A 24,480-nucleotide genomic window follows, 5' to 3' on the forward strand; every position below is an offset into this window, starting at 1 on the left:
ATAGGTATTGCAGCCCCACCCTCCACTTAAAGTTAGTTATTGTGGGGTTGAAAGAGCAGATTGTTGATTAAAAAAAAAAAAATGACCTTCAAGAAATCTGTAAGGATGTGCAAACATGGATTCTAATCATACTTGGTGTCACTTGCCACCACAGTGACAGGAGTCAGAGAACGGTCAAGGGGATACATGATTCCCATACAAGGACATTTGTTTATGATGTTTTGAGAGGAAGAATTTTGGGCAGTCTTGGCTCAAAGACAGAATAAATCTCTATTTGAAACAGATAAGAAGAAAAGCACAAGATAAGTTTCTATGCCATAAATCTGATTGCAAGCTTTAGACTAGTCTAACTGCATGCAAGTCTTAGCTCATTTCTGGCAATAATACCAGTATCTAATGCTTTCTTCTCTTTCTTTTTTTTTTTTTATCCCCGGGATACAAAGCATTTAGATTGGCCCCTACTAGTTCAACAGTTGCTTTCATACATCGTACATTATGTACTCAGATTCAAAAGTGTGCAAAAACAAATAGGGTCAAGTCCTTGCATTTTTGAATGATTTCTCCATTGTCAATGTCATTAACAGACTAAGAAAAAAACAATCTATTCATTAGAACTCATGAGAACTAGCTGAAAAAAAGGAAATAATTTCAAGATTATTAATCCCCCATAAAAAGTGAATATATTTAACAGCCTTCTAGCTGTAAAAGTCAAGTGATGATGCCACATACGCCTTTTTATAATGACAAAGGAGCTAGGAGCTACAGTGTATCTCCATCAGCCAACCCTGCTGAGGGCCCCACTGTAGGCTTCAAAGTGGAGCAAAGAGAGCAGAGGAGAACAGAAGAGAGCAGGAAAGAGAGAGAGAGAGGGAGAGAAAAAGAGAAAGTGAGTATGGGTGAGCAGTATTTATCCTGCATATTATTTGAAAGTGATATGATGTGGCACAAGATGCCCGGCTGGATGGGAAAAGAAAAGTGGTCGAGGAGCATGCGAGCCACAGACGCTTGCAGCAAGCTAAAATGAGATGTTGAGGGGGACGTGCAGTGCTGAACGCAATGATTACGCACGCATCGTCGTTAGAGATTGATGCCACGATGTGACACGAGGCCTTTAAGGATTATTATCATCAATCCAACATGCCAATCCACTGTCTGTGAGTAGTCATACTGCACGTAGCGGGAGATTAAGTGACCACAATGAAGTTTTGATGGGCTCTTTATCCTGCCATCCTGAGTATAGACATCTATATCTACTTAGCTTGTGTATGATCGGAAGTGGTACAGAGCTGCCAAGCTCTACTAGATCTGCAGATCAGAAAATACATTGATGCACTATGAATTGAAGGCAAAAATCACACCCAAAAATGACTATTTTAAAGGAAAATTGCACATATTAAGGGTGCTTACTAAAAGTTTTGATATTCAAAAACATACTTTTTCATTTTTTCCATAACAGAAAAAAAAAACACAGAACAGTAAATATCATAACAAAATACTAATTGGGAGCTCCTCTTAGAGAAATTGTTGCCAATTTGAACTGTGGTGGATCCATATTTGCCTTACAAGGCATTGCAAATTGCCCCCAAAACATTCAACACCGTACTATTCAGCCTATAGACATGATTTTTTTCAAAACATATCCTACGATAACATTACTTCTTCTTCTTTTTTTAAGTTAACCATTGTCATATCCAATTAAATCCTATCCATTAATTTCACATTTATCACATTTAATGCTGCAGAATCTGATTTTTTTTTCTCCAAAATGCAGACAAGCTTGGAAGATCTAACCTAGCATCATGATAGTTAATGTTTATAGTTAATTTCTATAGTAATTTTGAGCAACACATTACACACACAGTACACATGACTAAAATGCCCCCCCCCCCAAATTTGAGAACACATCTGACAGCAATACACAATGAACAACACACACACACACACAAACACACAGAGGGAAAAACAAATACTAATCTACAAGTACTTTCCTCCTTTGAGCTGTGTTCAGCACTGGGGGGATAGAGCCTTTTATTCGCCCTAATCTCTGTACACAAAACTGTTGCAGGCGATTGTGGGGCCTACACTCCTTGTAAATGTAATAGAATAAACTCCGTGAGGGGAAAATATTCAAATACATACACACAATGTGGCACTTCTCGATTACTAGCAAAAGCTTACAGGGACTTGTGAACAGAGTTTCTCTCTCCCACTCATTTTTTTTTTCTTTTTCCTCCCTTTTTTTTCAGGCATCCATTCAACTACTCCAAGGGATTTCCACACACTAAGATCACTCTGAACAAACTTTTTTCGGAGTACCTTGTTCAAACCAAATCTCTTGTGCAAGCCACCCTTTATGTTGTCTTAGCAATCAAGTCATGCCCATATGCATACTCACAGAAAATCCGCTTTCACCTTTCACTTTCTCTTGCCACTTGAGGGGCCGAGTCGGAAACCCTGTGCCCCTATGCAAACCAGACACATATGGAAGACATTTCGGAAGGACGTACGTACACTATATAGAACCCACGGTTTTGCTGGTTTATCCAAAGTCGGTGCTATTTAGTGAGATGGTTGTAAGGAAGGGGCAGGTATGCATGGAGTCAGGTTCAAAGATTACGTATGCAACTGTCTCTGGCGCCAGGTCAGTTGATAAGCCACGAGGTCAGAGCAGATCAATAAACACGTTACAAGCAGAGGCAATAAATATGTCCATTAGTACATCAGTGCACTTTATCATCTGTCCAAGCTTTATTGGGGGGGGGGGGGGGGGGGGCATGGAGAGAAATAGAGATGTTTCACACTTGCATGCAAAAGACACAGTAGTAAATGTGTTCCTAAACACATTTTACAGTAATGGAGTGTGAAATCTGAACACAAACTTGAACCAAAATTTTCCCAATACAAGTTCCTCACGTTAACATTCAAGCAATCACAGTCTTAAGGTGATTCCCTGTATTTCTGCTCCATTCTGGCTCCTCATTTGCAAGGAGAAAGGTTTCACCTTTACCAACAAGCATTAAGAGCTCATGAAACTTAGTTTGACCTTGTATTCACTTCCACAATGGTACGTGCATGCAGGTACGTCGTACTCCTGCTATCTAAGCAGATTGAGAGTTGGAATGTTTGATTGACAGGTTACCGAGTTTGTGACACAGCTGTTGCTTGAAAACTTGTTTGCAGGCATTTCAATGCGACCAGCAAGGAGACACATTTCAGTGTCTGAACACCCGATAGATACTTAAACAAATTTAGGAAAATGTATTTCAGAAATGTGATCACAAACAATATATTTTGTATTTTGTGTGAAATCCAGCACAGAGGATCAGAGGAACAGAGATGGCTGTGGGGTTGGAGTTAGGAGTCAAGCTCAAAAACTAACTCGAGACTACTGTCAGGGTGGTAGTTTGGGTGTTCTTCTATTAGTGTTGAATTCTTGAAAGGAATGAAGGGCCTAAATCATTATTTCAATTTCTTCTCAATGGCTTTGCCAGCATATCCTGTATCTATATCATTGACTGCTGAGAAGTGACAATTTCGTCTAACAAGCAATCATCATAATCATTGTCAATACTATTGTTTTTGTCATCATTGATATCATTACAATTATCACTGTTATTCTCATTATCATTATTCTTACTATAATCATTATCATCAGCATCATCGACATAATCATCAGTTCATTATTAGTGTCAAGTTGTTTCCTTTTTATACTGCTGCCCCATATACCGTACCTAATCCCTACAATGAGAGATATTATTCGTGACACAAGTATCTGATTCTGCCACGATATCAGTTTGAAATGGATGCATGAAGGACCATCTTGATATCAACATATCCATCTTTGGGAGGGGCCAAGTGCACCACTGATAGAAATGGGAGCCATTTCGTAACCCACGCATTGGGGGGAAATTGGTAAAGAAAAACTGTGGCACAACATCATTATTGCCGGAAATATCAGCACCCTGGCACCACACAGACTGTGGAGTACAGCTGCCCAGCATGAAAAATGGAGCCAATGATATTGTTTCTGTCCACTCGACTTGTCTGCGGTGAGAGAATTGAGAACAAATCTGTATTTGACCTGGATATCTCTTGATTTGTTTGGAGGACGAAGATCAAAGTCTCTGTGATGTGCGACATACCTGACTCAGACTATCTTTAATCCACCTACATTAGGAATGAACGTCACTCCCTGGGCTTTGAGGTGAAGTTACCAGCCAGTCACAAAAGACTGTCAATAATCCCATTCTTTTCAACACGTGGGACTACAGCAGCTACAACAACACATTCCCACCAATCATGTAGGCCTATTGTTAGCTGAATGGATTTTTCCTGACTCACATCATTAATCAGTCCAATCCTCCTCTCAAGTAAATTCAGTGGCGTCAAGGCCTCTACAAACATTGACTTTTGGTCACCACGGTTACGTGTACATTTCTCATCAACTGCCGGGCAAACAGGTACTTAATGTAGATAAGCCAGCACCCTGCAAGAAGTGCAGATTTTGTGCACATGAGCCCGAGGGAAATGAGCTGAATCTACAACCACCTTGGGACTACCGAGTGGAATGATTAATGTGCATTACTTCCCCTTGATTAATGTCATATCCAGACATGATTTCCACCGGGCTTTCAGTACTGCTTCAGAAGCCTAATGGCAATATTTTCGCAGAGATTCATTCCTACTGCTCAGCTAAAGAAAACAGAAAGTGCTAAACATCTAAACAATTTACTCCTTTTAATCAAATGCAGTGAGACACTATTACACGACATGAGCTGCGTAATAATCTCAATTTTGCTGATACCCCAGCTGGGGTGCTGCAGTCTAGCATCTGATACCTCCCATTCATACTGCTACCGAGTCTGGGGTCGGCCTGGTGTACAATAGCTTTTTCCTGATCATCAGCAGCAACAGAGCATGTGGGTTTCAGAGCTTGTGTGGGTTCACACTGCTATGAACTCCATCCCAATCTCCCGTGTATATCGTAGAGAGTGAATTGCAACCGGCAGACATCCGAACAAGCCATGGGTGAGCTCAACTCAGAGCTCAGAGCTCACCTGAACCTAACCAGAGACTTGAATCAGTATGAAGGGGGCATGCAGGAAACCCATCACAGAGGCTGGAGCCAGTTTGCTCAGCAATGATATATTATTGATCCTGGAGTCGGATGTCTCTTTCTTTCTCTGTGTCTGTCAGTCTGTCTCCCCCATTCTCATCCTTTTTTTTTTAACCATCATCCATCTACCTCCTCTTTATTCTCCTCCCCATCCACCACTGCCAAGGACACCTGGGACTGGATGGATGCTTAGTCTTACTCCACCAGACTTTACTCTGTCGGGGCTCATCGAGAACAAGACTCGAGATCGCCACCTATTCATATCCAGCTGATTTATGATGCGCATCTTAACATTACTAAAGAGGCATGATGTTGTATATCATACCACTGAACACATCATACATCCATTTCTGCTGATAATGTGTCATCATTTCGATTTTGATTTCATGTCTTTGACCATTAGAATTTCTCCTTGCAATAAACGTAACAAAACAAAATGGTGTGGAGGAGACTAGCATGGCAAAATGATCAATAGAGTGATACCATCTGAAGATACTGGATATGAAAATGTCACACTAAAACTAGGTAAGACTTCAGAGCAGCTTGGTTAAGAGTAATTCTTATCTTATTAGAAATAGTGATATATACCACTGCCATCCAAATATTTCAAAGATCCACCGAGATAAAACCTGCCTGACATACTAGTATATCCATACCCTCAATATATCACGCTCCCAAAACAGGCCATCTGACACCAACTTTTCTGTGGACTGTCCAACCTTTTCAAATTGCAATGTTCATGTTTATGAAAAAGAAGTTAATGGGGACGAGCGAGAGAGTAATAACGATGAAGATGAGTTTTACAGTATTGATGACGACGACGACATTAAAGGTATAGGCCTATATAGATGTCTGTAGCATGATTTCATCACTAGCATCACAATCAAAATATGATTGGTGCCATGAACTCTATAAAACTGTCGTCCCAGTTCTTGTCCCCGCTCCTTTCCTTCACTCATCATCCAACTTATTAGAGTTGGAGGTTTGAGTGGGAGGACATCGCTCTTAAAGCCTGATTTCGCTCCGAGAAACTACCCCCCCCCCCCAAAAAAAAAAGAAGAAGAAATACTGCATAGTCAGCTCTTTGTTCACAATGATGTGGTTCAGAATGTTGGTGTCCGTAAGATCTAGGCCATGAAATTAATGTGGAAAACACAAAAAGCTCTATAGTGAATAAACCATTACACTATAACTACATTATAAACTCAAAATGATCAACCAGGTCCCACATACCCACCACTGTGTTTGCATCTTTACACTTATGCAGTCGTCATCTTTGTTTTAGAAATTTTGTGCACTTTGGTATAATACAACCCTAAAATTCCACCCTTGCTGAATTCAAGGAATGAACAATTTACAAAAATGGCATTTCACCTGTTGAGAAAGGTATTCAACCAAGTCCTTATTCAATAGATTATCAGTGCTAAGTCCCAATGTGAGTCCCAAGTATACTAGGGCAAGCATATATGGGAAATGCGTGTTGTAGCAAAATCAAACCATCCTCAACGGGTTAAGGAACAATGCATTTGCATCCTTCTCAGACCCATTGCTCATCATACATACAGTGTATATCCATGGCAACCACCAGAGTCTGGCCACAAACCAAGCTCACCGAGCTCCATTTCCCTGCATGAAGATGTACCTTCAATGCACGATAAACATCTTGACAAATAAAAATAAAAAAACAACATTTTTTTAAAATAAATCACACCCTGAAATCCATCATGCAATAACAAGTTAACTACAGTCAGCTCCATGTACTCTCATATGTATCATTAGTTTCTATCTTTATTGGCAGGCCATCCCTGCAAATGGCAATGATGATCATGATAACGAATGTGCCACAAACTGTTTACTTGAGTATCAAACATGAGCACAATTCCTGAAGAGAATTTCTTCTGACAGCTTAATCATGTTGCTAGTGCTGAAGTTGCGGCATCTGAAAACAATCCCGGTCAATGCCCTGAATGTTTAAAGATGCTCCCAGGGATGCTTAGTTAAAGCAACTTACCCCATGTTCAGGCATAAACCAGTTTATACCAAAACTCGATAAAGAAACGATGTATAAAGAATCATCGCATAGCTGACAGATCCTTCAGACGCTAATCTCGACCATTCTGGAAAACGTACAGATGCGCAGTTTCCCACTGCGTATGCTCTTATGGTCATGACATTGCCGCTACTGAGAAGAATAGAGTCACCTTTTGTGCACGCTTTGTGCAGTTGTACCGTTCTATGGTCGCTACACGCTCAGACACACATGGACATGAATGGAATGCTGATTCATTATCGAGTTCCAGTTTGAAACGATGCTCTGACTGTTGTTTCATTACACATCATTTCATTATACATCGTTTCATTAGTCAGCATTCAGACACATGAATTCATCGTTTAGCTATACCGTTTTGGTATAAATTTCTTGTGTCCAAACACCCTGCAAAACAAGCAAATGAAATGTTTTGAGTCCACACACCTCACTCCTTGTCTTCATACCCCGCGTTCACATTGGTCCCCGCGACGCGGGGACAGCCACAAGAGATCTTATCTTTTTTACGACTGACCGTTCACATTGGTATCTCATCTGTCCCCGAGCTGTGGGGGCAATTGGGGCTTGGGGCGAGCTCTGCCAGGCATAGCGCATGCGCACATCTAATGACCACAGCTGGACGCTATCAATTTCGCCCCAAGGTCACTCTCCCCTCCAAATCTTGTCCCCGTACCCGACTTGCTTGGCGGGGACGGGGGGACAAGTCCCAGTGAGCGTTCACATTATGGTTTTGGAGGAGAAAGTCCCACAGCTCGGGACTTTCCCCGCGTTGCGGGGACCAATGTGAACGCGGGGATAGACTGGTCTGAATACATATATTAGCATCATAATTGTAACCTCTCCATGGCATGCAGCAAAGATATCATCTACATAGAGACATATTTTAATTTGTAGCAAAACTAGCTAAACAAGTAATTTAACATGTGCCTTATTTCAAATATTCCTTCCACTTTCCTTCCTACCGACTAAGAACCCTTCCTTCCTTCAGTACGGCTTCACAGCCGTCTTTACTAGGCACCAGAATTCAATCCCGGTGTTCACGTATGCCTATCTAATATTAACCGATCCCTATTTTAAGAGATTGGTCCTTCGCAGAGTGAAAATCAATCACACTCAACTGGCAAAACACTTGAGACGTTACCATTACGAGTTGGTAGTCACTTAATGTCTCCTCCTTATCAGGCCCTTTGATCTGAATTCCATTCCACTGACCACTCTTCTTACTTATCATTCCTCGGCATCCTCTTCAACTGCTTTTGCTTTTCACTTTCTTTTTCTGAATGCCAGGTTGCCCGTTTACTGGACATCTGTATTATTCTTTGCTCAAAGAGTTTTTCATCACGTCATTAATTCCAGTTTTTGCTCATCCTTTGTTTGAACTAGTTTAACCTTGCTGATGTTGCTATGGTGACTAGCACCTCTTCTTTCCATAAAGACCTTGCCACCTTTGCAGACACTTCTTGTTAGGTTGAATCATCACCTTCGCAGATATAATGCAAAAGAAATAGTTTATATTCAGTTCCTCTTCCCTCTGCTGGATCCTTGACGTACTTTTCCTTTTTTTCTGCATGGGACATTTTGTGTCAATAACCTCCCCCCCCCCCTCATTCACACCCCCTACCGTGAAAGGGGTATAAATGATTTCTTTCTCTTTTTCAGTGTACTATCCGCCCAGCTAAGCCATTAAATTAAATCCACTCCTTCTTTGGCTCCTTATTTCTGATCAAAAAAGGTTCACAATGGCTTGCGTCCTGGACGAGCTCCAAATGACAACACGGGGACCAGTAACAGCACGTGGTATTGTTACCCCCATCACCTGCCCTGTTGTTATCCTGTCACTGTGTCCTGTATACACAGCATCATCTATGATGCTTATTCCCCCTCCCTTTCAACCCCCTCTCCTTCCATAAAGCAATATACCCCATTAAGTGGAGATACTTCCTTTCTTTCACCATAATGCATATAAATGAAAGGAAATTCTTTGTCGGTCCATTATGTGGGTGCTCATTAGCATCTCCAAGCCTCACAGAAGTATTCATAGCGGGCCTTTCATGGTACGCACGTACATGACACTGGCACCGAGGTACCGCCGGTGCTGACAATGGGTACATGTTGCAGGGGATGAATCTGGGGACTTTGCCTTGCAACATGAGATGATCTTCTATGATGAGTGATGAGTTTGTGTTGCCGGAGCAGTTCAGCTTGGTGGCTCCTCGAAGGGTGTGCATTAATGAGCGCCTGTAAATGCCACTGCCATGCTTGCTCAAAAGCATGGGCCTCCCATCATGTTTGCAGGTTGTGTAACCACTCTGTCCAAAAAGTAACTCGAAAATTTCTGTTGTGTACGCAGAAGAATTGCACTGTGGATCTAATTCTTTGTTGGTATAGCAACAGAAGCATCTGAATATTTTATATTTAGGCTTTCTGTATTTCCCCTGAAACAATCCACTTGATATGTGTGTTCAATACTCTGTCCTTACACTGGTTTGCTATGCCAAAGGGGGAAATGTTTGACACATTTGGGCTGGAATTCTATAGGCTAAACAGAAGCTACTGTATCATCAAGAAATGCAATGAAAGCCAACAGTTCCTCTCTTGTCTGGGTGTGAATTTAAAGCAACCAAAGGGATAGATTGACTCAGAGATACCTGACCCGTGAAGGGTAGGCCTAATGAGTTTTTGAGATTCCTTAAAAAATTCATTTTTCCATAATCCATGTATACTAAAAATAGCAACCCCCCTGAGAAAGCAAAAGTGAACCACTCTTCAATCGGCATGCTTGGAAACTGTGATAAAGCTTGTTCAAGACAAATGGGAAATAAATATATCATGGAGGAAATGAGGGCAAAACACGAGATGCTTTATATGTGCCTTGTTTTTTCCGTGGAACGCAAATGCACTTAGAGCACTTCCCTTCGGCGTCATCAAATGGAACCGAACTTCGCAAAGTCACATTACGATGCATCAGAGATCACCTTGCGAAGGGGAAGCGAGGAGGAGGGTTCATTACATTGTGTGGACTCCCGTTCATCCCATTCCGGCCCAATTAGCTCACTGCCATTAGTCTGCCGGTAATCTGTCCTCGTCTTGCCCCGATAACCCTGCTTCTCCCATCACCTCAGCCGCCAAAAAAGAAAAGGGGGGGGGGGCAGGGGCAACTTGCGGCAACTCAAGACATTTGCCTAGGGCGGCCGTCAAAGGGCAAAGGGTATTTGGGGAGGATGCGTATCTCCCAATCCTGGCCAAGGGATTATTACAATTGGAATCATCACCACAAACTAAGCATTTGATATCAAATACATCCATCACCTGTTTTTTGCTTAACCCGTTGAGGGCGGTTTGATTTTGCTACAAGTACAACACGCATTTCCCATAGACATCTGCCCGAGTATACTTGGGACTCGTCCTAAACGGGTTAAGAATGAAGGAAGGTGCACCTCTCACCCCCTCCTGACACAAACATACTACAGCTCTCCAATCTTTATATTCTGGAGTCATTCTATCCAATTCATTAAATAAACGACGAGACAAAAATGATGAAGTAGCAGTCTAGGGCCTACATCTTTTATTACACACTACTCATATTATTCTATTAAATTTTGTCGAATTAACCATCAACTGTTAGCCCTACACAATTCAACAGATCAGCGGATTGAATGTAGGCCTAATGATTTGTTGTTGTAAGGATACTGTAGTATGTACCATTTGTTCGATGTCCTATAGTTGAGTCAATGACAATGATAATGATAATTGTGATTATACTATAATATTCATTGTTCATTATTCCCCTTCCCCTAAAAAAAACCCAAACACATAAATCTTTTGTTATTTGTAACTGTACTTGAATATGTTACCTTTCTAGGAGCCCCCTTCAAATGCCAGTTTGAGACTTGCAGGGTTAATGGCCCAATTAGGCACACACTATAAACCACAGCTTGTTGGTGGTAGCATTCGGTGAGGGTTTCCACGGACAGATGGCATAAACTCTCCTTGAGAAGTTTCGCTTCCATAAATCGCACCCCAAATGGCGAGCCTTTACCACTGGTGATGGAGAAATGTTACCCCGGCAAGACCCAGATGCCCATCCTCTGTATCACACATGTATGTATAGATGCTGAACACTACTGTGAGTATCACTCATACCGAAGGCATCCTGAATCCAGTGAAGGATGTGGGTCATGAATTTTTACAACTCCTTTCACTGGGGAAGTTTATGGCATCTGTGCGGTGACAGACTTTCGTTAATGACGCACGGGAAATAAACAACAGGGAATGAATGATGTATGTTTAGGCCTACATATCAATTCAAATCACACAATCAGAAAAGCAGTAAAAACAACAGCACATCAGCTATACACATAAATGCTAATTCACACCAAATAAAATTTGCAGTTCAACTCATTATCTGGTGTGTGTGTGTGGGGGGGGGGGGGGGGGGGGGGCATGGAAGTGGTTCCTCAGACATATTGTCTCCAGCACATCTCCTGAGTATCTTGTCTATCCTCCAATTCTGCCTTCTCCGTTTTATAACAGCTTCTGTTATATCTTTTATTAGTCTGTACAACAACAACAAAACCATAACCACAAATTCTCGTCTGACTTCAAAGGGATAGAACTGTATCTTCAATGATGCAGGGCCTACCTAGGGATGACTTAAGTCTGTCGTCCATTCAAGACAAAAGCGCTAAAAGAAGGGAAAACTTAGAACAATCATCTGTCTTCACTCAGGCAATAACCACTGAAATCCAATCAATTACTTCATTAATAATTCCGCATCCAAGAAAACATGAAAATGTGAATAAATCTTTGGTGCCCATCAGCACTCTTCTACCAAGAAGGCCCAAGGTGACAAATTTCTGAAGAAATGCCACCAAAAAATTTATCACCACATCAAATATTCATCACTGAAATGTATGCTTGGCTCCTCATATTCTACTACCCCCAAGGCCTCTCATAGTCTTGATTTCAGACCTCACTTTTCCTTCATCATAATTCATACAGCAAGTATCACCTATAAATTGCAAATCAAAAGCTGCCACATGTTTCTGCAAACTGATACATTTATAGCTATGAAATACAATCTTGGAATCATACGCAAGACTCCAGAACAGGATTTACCTCATTCTAGAAATTTAACTCCCGCACTGGATCCTGAACTGAATCAAAATACAAATTGTAAGTCTATAGTACGGCAATCCTGTGAAGCGTCTATCTCTCCTTCGAACTAGGACGGGGGTTGATCTGCAATGTAGCTTTATTCTCAGGCACGGCTGCGTTAATAAACATGATCAATTCCGAAAAATCCAGCCTCAACCATATTTTGTCATGAATACTCACATGCATAGAATGATGGATGAAACCTTGCAAGAAAGCAGAAAGCCACAAGGGATTTGAAAAAAAAAAAAAAAACATCTTTGATGCATGATAATGTCATGAATTAGCACGACAAGCGCACAGGGCGGGCAAATAGAGATTTCTAAAAACAAAATGTTGTTGCTGGGAATAAAATGTATGAGAGTAATGAACATTTCATGGTCAAAATGAAAATGTACCTAAAAGTTTGACAGGAAAGACAATATCATTTTTTTAAAAAAAGCATACGTAGGCCTACATAGTTGCTGGGTAGTCTCACAAAAATACATTGTCACTTGGCCCTGCACTTGATTAAGTGCAAGTAAGTTGTACTTTTGATTTAAAACATCCTCATAGTCAGTTTCAAATCTTAGTGATATGAGGCCCATTCCTGCTGGCATTAGATTGTACAGGCACCAAATTATTTCCAAGTACAATCTCCTTTATTATTTTAGAATTTTACATGGAAATAAAATCAAAAATCAAATTCACATAGTCAAAATATCACAATAGACACTACACTATATATACATGGAAAACCAACACATAGGAGACTGCAGTATACAGACAAATTCCACTTCGTTGCCACCGACGGCAAATTTAAGTACACATATGCAACCCAACCAACATTCATGCATTCTTCACAGCCAGTTAGGCATCGTAGCCTGATCCTCTTGTTCTCTTTGACTTCTGCACACTCATTACGTGTTCAATCTTAGAAAGCACTGGGCAAGAATTCGCACATCGTCAGCGAAGCATGTTGTGTTTATATCCTAAGAGCTTTAACAGCACAGTGCCCCCCCCCCTCCCAAAAAAAAGAAGAAAGGTACAAAAAAAGAGGACGGAATATAAAAATGTGTCAAGCCCCTTTCTCCTGCGTTTCTACCCTGCCGAGTGAAGAAAGAGTTCAGCCAAACTGGATTTCTTCATCCGTGCACATTGAAATTGCAACAGAATTACCCAGGTCTTTGTGAAGAATGCCTCTAGGCTACATGGAAGGAGTGTGAGGAAAATAGGGAAGGCTAGTGAAATCAGTGTGTGCCTACAGCAAGGCTTTCCACACACACACACACACGCGCACACACACATACACACACACACACACACACATGCATATAAAAATCTCTACTTTTATACCTTGATCTTTTCAGTCAAGGCTACACACAATAATGACTACATGGGACTATCCAGAAGGAGAGGGAGGGGAGGGAGAAATTTGATCACTGAAATGGCATAAATGCACTGTGGGATCGCTCTGACAGGAACAAAAACTAGGGCAAGACGTTTCGTAAATTTACGGGTGGAGAAATCGAGGACCTACATGTATATGTAGCAGAATGGTTGAGTGCATTCAGTAGGCTAAGTCAATAAAATGTCATCCTTTCGTGGGATACAAAGATAAATGACTACCTTGAATGGCATGAATTATCCAACATCCAATTCAAAATTGGACAATGTAAAAAGTACGAAAACTTGTATGGTGTAATCATTCTAAATTGCTATTTCAATTTGTAATAAATCAGTGTAGGCATACATGATATTATGCTGGTTTGTTTGTTTTTCTTTCTTGAAAAGGCATTTTATGCATCAAATGTGTACAGTATGCATTTCCAATGTCAAAAAAAAATACCATTGCCCTTTCAAAAATCAGTAATTACACTGAAAAGGCACTTTATACCTCTGATGAAATAAATGAATTAATGAATGAGTGAATGAATATTACATCAAAGAAGATTGACATATACAGTCAGAAGAGGATGACAGTGAAATGCCATGTTCACAAGTAGAGGGAGTTTGATGCATATCTTGAATTCTTAATTTTTCATCTGACAGTGATCGCAGGCAAATACCATCACCAATGAATGGAGGGCAACAGCCTGCATAATGAGCACCTGTACATCACATACCACTTTGTGTTTGGCCGATGGAGGGGGCCGAGCGCCAAAATGGCAGTTTTCTCTCCTCGATTCACATTCGTGAAGGTCGGTAATTGAATTCATTTCCCATTGAGCGTCGTCCTCATCAAGATGTGCGGCAGCGAGCAAAAACCGGCTCCCGAACAAAGCGACCTGATTATAAAAACATGCTGATGAGGCCACGACTGACATGCGGGACGAGATTACGACCTGTCGAGCTCGCAGCAAAATAACAAGTGGAAGAATTAGAGGATCGCTGCATGGTGGCCACGCACAGCACTCACTGTCAGCATTTCTAATGCCCGGTAATCACGACGCATTGCAGATTCTGTTTGTGAAGGTAGACACGCAGAACAGGTTGAACTGTAGTAATTGTCACCAGCTTTTTGTCCAATCCAACTTAGAATGTGTCTCTTCCATAGGGAAAATGACTTTGGTATGATCCTCACACTAAGTTGGACTGCTTCAGTATGGAGAAATATAGCAGACAGTCATTTTTAGCCACTGGGAATTGATGCGACAGTAATTAATTGGATAGCAAAACATGCTGCCAAGAAAAATGCTGGAGCATAATTAAACACTGTTCCATTTATTCCCAAGCATTACATTCAATCAGGGCTTTTCTGAAGGCCCATTGTCAAAAGAGCCCTGGTTTTTGATTTGCTCGCCACCAATTAAACGCACGACCAAAGACCAATACGTATCAATGCTGCCTAGTAATGGCTGCAACATCTGATTTCTGCATCAATCAACTACTGCGGACAAGGATACTTCATTCACAGCGAGCGGCCACAAGGGCAATGATATCATACCGGGCAGGTCTTACAACCAAATAGAGTGATCGCAATGACAAATTCATTTTTGCCAAATTTACAGCACCGGAGGCAAAACCGTAATATCAGAATTGGTGTGACAAGCCAGCGAACACCCTCGTTGAATAAACATGTTTACTGCAATGACAGAATAATTTTTGAACATTTGTCAAATAAAGGGATTTTCTAAAATGAAAGATTTGATGGACAAGGCTACATCTAGAGAATCAATGACACTAAATAATATTGGTTTAGATGAAAATTTGAAGAGCAACACAGATTACAATCTTCGGCATGTAAAATGTGTTCTGATTTACTGAATACCCAAATTTTCATACAAACCTGTATATCTTTAAAGGGAAGAATTTGCCAAAAGTAACATCAGAAAAACTTATCAATTCACATTCATGTACGCCCTACTCTAGAATGTGACCAGACAAATATAAATAATCATGTGGAATTTTAACACAATTACTTTTAATAATTAATTGATTCACAATATTAATGTAGCGCAATATCACATGAAATGGTATCTAAGCCCGAAGAATTGTCTTGTCTTTAATTTGGTCTCTTTTGTATAATATGAATTGAGTAGGACTACCATGCTCTTTATCACAGTGTGATATTCATTTTCCAGGAGTGATAATAAAGAGATGCCATCACATAGGCCTACATTGTATATTACTTGTCATATTGCCCTTGAATTATCACTGAAGTATTACTTTCCATTTAGTACCTCCTTTATTACAGCAGAGAATAGATGCAAATCAGCTCGCTCAGAACAAGAGAGCAAAAATTAAGTGCACTGAAACAAATTATTCAAAAAACAAGTATATATCTTTTTCGCTTGACTGTGACCTGTTTATGATCATCTCCCCCAAAGTGTTTTCTATGTTCCCTTTCTCATTAGCTTCCTCTTGGCATTGTTTTCACGGTTTACCAACATTCTAAGTTCTGTAAAAGCAATCTGTTTGCAAAATATTGATACAGTGATAGTTTTTTTTTCTTCTTTTTAACAAATAGGTGGCCTAGATTTACAGAAAAAAAATGTAAAAAAATTAATTCAAGCTGACCAGGATTCTATTCACTTAATTCCTTTGGCAGTTACCAAACATGTTTTGTTCTGATAGGGCCATGTTTGCACAACAGATGACATCCTACGACCTTGATGGCAAAGGAAAATGAAAGTAGGTGAGGCATAATACAGAAGTGCTAGGGAGAAATCTGGTAACAGCTTATCAGCAAGCTACTCATCTCAGCTTATCGTTCAAATGGCCGAGATCTGTGTCAATATCGAATCATCAAATGGAAATGCAAGAAAGAGTGGGGGGGGGGGGGGAACTAATTCTATAAAAGGAAGACTGCTTGCATGAATCATTGTCTTGCTTATTCTTATGAACAATTCAATTGTGGGTTCAGACCACAGAATTACAAGAGTGGGAGGATGGAAGAGGGAGGTAGGGCCATAAAGAGGGAGATTTTAGTGGTCAGCAGGGTATGTGGAGGAATGTTGCAGGACTCTATCCAAACAAGTTATTCTTGCAGCCTGGCTAGAGGTCAAGAACACTCGATTACAGAATTCCAGCAGGTGAATTGTATGCCTGCTGCCCCCCCCCTCCCCCCCCCCCCCCCCCCCCCCCCTGCTGAATCACCATCTTGGTAAGTTCCTGAATAATTTCTAGCTTGCTGGACTTATTACTGCCACTGTCACTCTAGGGCAGTTATATTTTCATTTCTAATCTGATTAATCCCCCCCCCCCCCCCCCCAATCAGATTGGTTGACCAAAAAAAAAAAAAGAAATAAAAAGAAGGATTGGTCATTTTGTAACTTGGCTTGATTTTCAGCATCTTATATCAGGCAAAGAATGTAGGGCCTAAGCGGTGACATTTTACAAAGAAATGCATTGTTATGGATGGTGAGATGTCAAAATCCAAACCTCATACCACAGATCATCCTGGACTTCACAAAGGACATTCTATCTTCCTATGAAATAATATTAATTCAATGGTTAATTTACCAAAATTATCACCAATATTTTCTTCTTTTTACAGTTTACATCATAATCACATTTATGTGTCACAAAAATGCATTGACTCATGATGGCTCATGCAGTTATGTAGAGTTACTTTTCTTTTTTTTATGTGGTGTTCCAGTTGTCAGCGAACAGTGGAATTTTGTTCTTTCAAAAATGCAGAAATCAAATTAAAAAAAAAATGAAATCAAAGTGAGAGCCGTGAAATTGATACTCCGTAGTATATCCAGATACTAATGGTATTCCGAGTCTGAATGGGCCAGGAGGTTTGCCCCGGTTTCTTAGGGGCATCTTCTGTTTTATCGCTAGGTGTCAACGAGAGGGTTAAACCCAGCATGGTTCCATAGCCAGTACAAACACTGGACTCATGAGTCATAATTGGTTTGGTGCTGGGGTGGTGGAGCAGAAAAGAAGCAGTGCGGAAAAAAAGAATGACAGGAAAATTCTGGTCTGCTTCTCTCTTTCTCTCTCTCTTTCCCATTATACAGATATTTTCTGGGCCCATATGGTTCGCTCACAAATATCATACGTAGAGTACACGATGCCGTTCCACTACCGGCAATAATGACTAGGTGAGAATCCCTCATGGTCGAGGCATTAAACAGACCATGTGGCCCAAATGACCAGAGTGGGGGTTTTATTCCAGCCAAGGAAACAATATGTTTGAGTGTTTGAGCTATAAAACCAGATGCCTCCAGACTCCATAACAATGGCGAGTCGCTGATCACAACAGCGGATGCACGGCGGTCTTTTTATCACGGCAGCCACTGAGGGCATTCCATAGGATAATTTGTCTGGTCTCTGTAAAAAAAAAAACCTCTTGAAAGATTGTGGGAAGTTATCATTGTAGTGAATCGGGAACTCTGAATAATGTTATACACGTACTCCATCCACGAAGCAATTTAATTTTGCTTCTTCGGCTCAACTTTGAAATGGGTTAACGAGAGTATCTGCTATTATCGGATTAACTCTGTCCTCATTGGTCAGAAAAGCATCAGTTGTAGACTAATTTCATCTTGGCGTTCAATCAGGTACACCACCCCTCCCCCCACATATACATACTCACACAAATACACACAGCTCACACTAAAACACACACAGACACACACACACATTGTCATTTCTTTGTAAACAGAGCAGTGAGTCATCCAAATGGCTATGTACATAAACTATAATCCCGAATCTAAGCATGTGCAGAAGACCTTTTCAGTAAAGGCATACATGTAAATATCATGCGCTCCCTTCAATGTAATCCTCTACTCATAACACTGCGGGTTGATTACGGCATATCCCTGATTGCATGCACCTACTAGGTTAGCACTCTGCCACAAAATGGTGCGGGTTCAATAACCTCCTGATAATGAAGACTTCACTGCTTTGCATATGTAAGAGTATTACATAATCATAGATGCACCCTGACACATCGATCTGATATCATATCCCTCTGCCCCTAATTGCCATTGACCTCTTAATAAAGAATCTGACCAAAAAAAAAAAAAAGAAGAAAAGCTGAGACAAAGAAGAGAGTTAAGGTGCTAAAATTACTCTCCCCAAACCCCTTTCTGTGGTCTCAACATGTCATTATCTTCACTGCTTGGTTTTTAATTGCTCCAGAAATCCCACCAGAAGGTGTGAATCTGAAACAAAACACCCATCAGTGTAAGACGAGACAGAAACCTCGAGTCAGATTGCTGATACTGCATACTGGAGTAGTGATATGCTAAAAGATAATAAAAACCATTTTGAGCAGTGAGTGAGACAATGGACTAATACTTTGCTTATATCTGATGATGATGACAATGACAATGATAATGATGATGATGATGATGATGATGATGATGATGATGATGATGATGGTGATGGTGACAATGATGGTAATTGTGACACTTGTAGTCAGATCTGGGATTTTCTGTTTGTTTGGGTTTTGGTTTTTTTTTGGGGGGGGGGTGGGTTGGGTTGAAAATGTAAAATGTAAATTGTCAATCTGCAAAGTTCAAAGTACAATTGATCATGCCACTGTTAATAGAGTTTTTTTTTTTTGTTCTATTTGGTTTTGCATGTGATGAAAGTAAGACATAAATCAGTCATTACTGCAATGGACAGACACAGGCCTATAGTAAAAGACATAAAGTACGGAGGAAATAATGTGAACTTGCTGCCAGGTTATATAATCCAAGTTCCAACACAAGAAGGCAGATCATGGCATTTCCACTGTGATACACACAGGAACTGCTACAGCAAACTTGAAAAGAGGGGAAGGGGTTAGCATGATGATGAGGAGAAATTGGGGAAAAAGAATAAAAGGAGAAAGCAAAAAAGAAAAAGGTATAAAAGAAGTAGATAAGAAAAAGAGAACTAAAAAGAAGGGAGAGAAAAAGATGGCGAAGAAGGAAAAAGAAGATGGGTGTTATTGGGATCCTACTACACCAAAACAGAAGGAGGGAACAGAGGGAATGCAAGAAATGCTCAGTGTGTTTACTTCTCAATTTGTTCCAACTTTCACACTAAAATCACTGGCACATTTAAGAATATCATGGTTTCATTTATGTAGTCACATCTCTCTTGATGAACAGAAAAAAAAAATCTTTCTACTGATATTGTGAAAGAGGTGTCAACAGAGCCAGATAAATAGAGAGACAGATAGATGAATGACGAGATAGATAGATAGATAGATAGATAGATAGATAGATAGATAGATAGATAGATAGAGAGATAGATAGATAGATAGATAGATAGATAGATAGATGGATTTATAAAAATGGAGAGACTACAATTGTGTATGCCATAATTGCATTTGGAGTAGAAAATGGTCTTAGGTAACCCACTTTAATAGCACCAAAGTCACAGCCATGATCTACAGTGCAGGCCAAGTAGCCCTGCATTATTCAGAACCACTGAGAGGATAAGGATCATTGAGGGCTTAGATAGAAAGGCTTCATATAAGCTAAATATACAATGGGAAGCGGTTCTGCTTGGATTATCATCTAAACAATAGGAATTGAAACCCTTGACTGCAAAGGGCAATGCCGAAGTCAATGATTTTCCTCCTGATCCAAAGAATTCAGTTCACTGCATCTCCATTGACGGCAATCGGCTTAAAAGCAATTTGGCTCCCATTTTTGTCTCCGTTCGCAACAAGCACCCCCTATCCATTTCCTTCAGAAAGAGCAGTAATGACGAATTGAGATATAGCCTACAAGTATTATAAAAATCATGTAGACTGACTGTGAATATGAGATGACATGATATGATGAGCTGATACTTTGTGGCAGGTGCTACTGATGTATAGAATTTCAGACAACACTGACCGAGGTTGAAATACTGAATAGCTTTCATACAACATAATACTCCCCACACATACAGTAATAAAATGATAGTCCCACAAAGTGATTTTCGAATGTATGTATTTAAGACAGCTACCTATAGTGGAGTAAATATAATCCATCACTATATACTGTGAAATGAACATAGGCTCTGACTTGCTGCTTTAAAATAGAGGTTAATGAAATCCCCCACAAGAAGAAATGACATTCACATACTTACATGCAACACTTATATTGCTTGTGCTGGGAATATATGCACTCTGCTGCTGTGAGTAAAATAATCCGCACGTATAGATTCCGTGGTGTGCTGCTGTGTCTGCTCCCTGAATGCCGTTCGATTTGGGCAAAGAGAGGCCGGACAACACGAGAGCGAGCGTCTCCTCTGCTCTAGCGTAGCAAAACACCCGTGCACCTCATCCAGTGTGTGGAGGTCGAGCAGAACTGTACAGGTTGAGAGGGAGGGAGAGAAAGACACACACTCTGCTGCAAGTTTATCAGCCTCATGAAATAGACATAAATGGGAATGTGTAGTTTCTTAATCCCCGCCCGATCTCGGCAATAAAGCGGCACAAATGGGCTCCGACTCCGGCCAAAGAAGACGGACGGCGAGGGAATGAATGACAAAGATGGTATTAGATGTACAGTCCATCCACCCGTAGATGACGGTAGTGCTTATGCCAGAGACAGATAGAATGAGACTGAGTGGGGGGAGCGAGTGTGCAGCTCAGCGTGCAATGTACACCTCAGCTCAGCCAGCTCTGTGTGCACAGATCTTTCTCCTTGCGCTCTTGTGGTGGTGCTGGTGCATAGCCCCAGCCAGCCGCAAATGAGGCGACAGGAGTACAATGAGAGACTGTGCAGTGGACCGGGCATGAATGGATGGCTGGCTGGTATGTGACCCTGGGTTGACTCTTCAAAACGCAAGCTTTGTATGGTGTGTGCTAAAAGAGTGCTGATGGGGTGGGGTGGGGTGGGGTGAGGTCTGGCCTACCTTCACTTGACTAGGGAGGGGTAGCCAATGGATACAATTCAGTCTTCTGTGTTTATAGTCAAGGGAAAATGAGGGAGGGGTACAAGTTACTGAGGAAAAGAACAACCCTTTGACACATAGATCACCTTGTGTAACCAATTCATGATTCTAATGAGTTTCAATCCAAATGGTCCTCACATGTTATAATTAGTACAGTTAAGTGGTAGTGGCTACACTTTCACAACAGCTAGTAAGGCCAGCTAATATAAAGTAAACACACTCTCTCTTCTCTCTTCGTTCATCTTTTAAAGGTACAGTGTACTGTTTACCTTTGGGAGCAGTGAGTTAAAACATGTTTAAGTTATCACATTTGATGCATATGTGTAGCCTAGGTCAGCTGTATCACAAAACATCCTGCCATATGAAGATTTTGCAACAAAGCCCAAAGTAAAAGGAGATATCACTATTTTTCTCAATAAACCGTAACTGTAGATGGTTTATTCTAGGAAGAATTTTATTGTAACTAATGTTCACATTTTGTATATTTAACAATGCTTAACATTGATTATATTGATTAAGATTTTTACATTGTTTGTCTCTATCCCTAACTCACATTTTAGAACTATTTTGAAGCACTAAAGCTAGGTTTTCGTTTTACACGCAAATGGTAAATAATGCCTTTAACCCAGAGATCATCATTGTGGCATCTCCTAACTACACACATGTAGGGTTCTTGAGCTATAAAAGGGTTTAACTCATCTGAGAAACAAGCAGGCCTATTATCTCAGGTTGGGTACTCACTGAAATGATCCTATCTAGTTGGAATGTCTGGTTTTGGTGTGCAATGTCATGAACGTACAAAGGGGGGGGGGGGGGAATACGGAAGAAATGAATTACCCAACATACTGCTTTAATTGAATTGAATTGAATTGAAATAGTGTTTTATTAATCAATATCTTTCGCAGCCCGGAGGCTGAATTACAGACATTGTTAACAATGGCCATGTATACATTAAAAATGCTCACAAAATACAATGTAGCGATGAAAAAAAAAATACATTAAAATAACAAAGGGTCAATCTTATTCATCAGAACCATTGCACAATTAGATTAACCTATAATACAAAACAAAGTCAGATATTACAGATACAATATATTACTGTTCTCAACGATTATAAAAAAAACCAACAACACTAGATTTATGTTAATTATATATACCAGTCATTCATACTTAATAATTAATACAGATGTTGTGTTGTATAACACGTGATTAAAAAAAAGGAAAAAATCCTCACAATCTTCTCTTCGTAATATACATAAACTCCCATATCAGAATACATTCAATCTATACACAGCGCATTACATCAAATCAGTCAATCAATGATTCGCATTGTGTGCATTGTATATACGAAAATAGCATCTGATAATTGCACATCTCTCCCCCTCTTTCTCCCCCTCTCTCTCTCTTTCTCTCTCTCTTTCTCTCTCTCTCTCTCTTCTAACTCTCATTCCACTATTACACACACTCTCACGTACAATATGTATATTTAACAAACAAATATATACTATTGTTTCTATGACCAACACTCTGTGTTATATTATTGCACATTTTACACCAAAATTCGATCTCACAAATAACCAACACCAAAACGCTAAAACATAACGTTATAGAAAAATCCAACTGTTTTTGAGACAACGCATACCATGCACATCATAATTAAAACAATATGTATGTATACTTTCAAAAGTTACATCTTCACATAATGAGGGAAATAATGAATGCTCTGTGGCATTTTATGAAGGAGACATAAACAAAGCAAACAGACAAAGAAACAAAACACTGTACTATTCATTAATATATGTATGAGGTAGAGAATGGCACTATTTGAAACCATTTTGTTTGAAACCGTTTTAAGAAAGTCTGATATTTGCACATCTAGAATCTGCTTAGAATCTTTACTATAATGCAACGCTGGTTTTGATGCTCTCTTCACTAGCAGGTACATAACTAGAAGCTGATCTCTTCAACACACTCAAATCTATGATATCAGAGATAACATTACCTAAACTACAACTCTTGCCATTAAACCGAGCTCTTGGCGGGTAAAGATGATGCAGTCCGTTCACAATGAACCTCTCCTTTCTGATTACACACAAGGAATGAATGAATGGGATCAGGGCACATAGAGATCCCCCCACCAAACAAAACACAGGAAACGGTTCTTTGTACTTGAGCCCAGAGTGGGGCAAGGGTGGCCTAGGTTCTTAAAGGGAAGTGGCCCTGGGTCCTTTAGAAGAGGTGGATTAGGGTTCCCAGACAAACCCATCTTGTAAGCCCATTGACTGTCTCCAAGTGCATGAAATTCTTTGAACCTGATTTGCAGAAGGGATCTGCTCTAGTCACACATTAGTAAGTCTTTGATAAGAACAAAAAACAACAACAACAACAACGAGCCTGTCAACCCTTTTTGGCAAAGCACACAAGTCAAGGCACCCAGTAAATTAAATGATTGTTCTAACTCCCTTTGGTATACACATCTGTCAGCCTTCATTAGCCATCCATTGCAAAGCAGGAAGCCAGGCAGAAAAAAAAAAATACTGAATACATAAGATTGGAAAATCGCACATTTTGATAACAAAAGCATTTCCTCTTGCATGATAAATGTAATGGTGATTACAAACCAAGAGGGATGTTTCAGAAACACAGACACCTCCCTGACTACAGCATCCAGCTCCTGCAAAGATACACTTTAACCCGTTGAGGATGAGTCCCGAGTATACTCGGGCAGGTGTCTATGGGAAATGCGTGTTCTAGCAAAATCAGTCAGTCCTCAATGGGCCAATGTCATCAGCAGTTTGTAACATGATTTTTGAATGAGATACTTTCCTCCTAGTGTATACAATCTTGTGAA

The 24,480-nt window shown here is 40.3% G+C and overlaps 1 protein-coding gene across 6 annotated transcripts in view; it reads right to left on the minus strand.

The window, feature by feature from the left end:
• LOC139732126 (dystroglycan 1-like) overlaps positions 1-24,480 on the minus strand; it is a 138,230-nt gene that overhangs the window by 26,117 nt on the left and 87,633 nt on the right. For 3 of the 6 annotated variants that reach the window (XM_071642995.1, XM_071642996.1, XM_071642997.1), the window contains one exon: positions 20,820-21,040. The exons of 1 other annotated variant lie outside the window; for it this stretch is intronic. The gene's annotated coding sequence lies outside the window, so the exon portion shown is untranslated. 2 more of the 6 variants (XM_071642998.1, XM_071642994.1) reach the window with 2 other exon arrangements.

The sequence above is a fragment of the Diadema antillarum genome, unplaced genomic scaffold (assembly GCF_040938485.1).
Source record: "Diadema antillarum isolate AM-2024a unplaced genomic scaffold, OU_Dant_1.0 seq00000400_RagTag, whole genome shotgun sequence".
NCBI lineage: Eukaryota > Metazoa > Echinodermata > Echinoidea > Diadematoida > Diadematidae > Diadema > Diadema antillarum.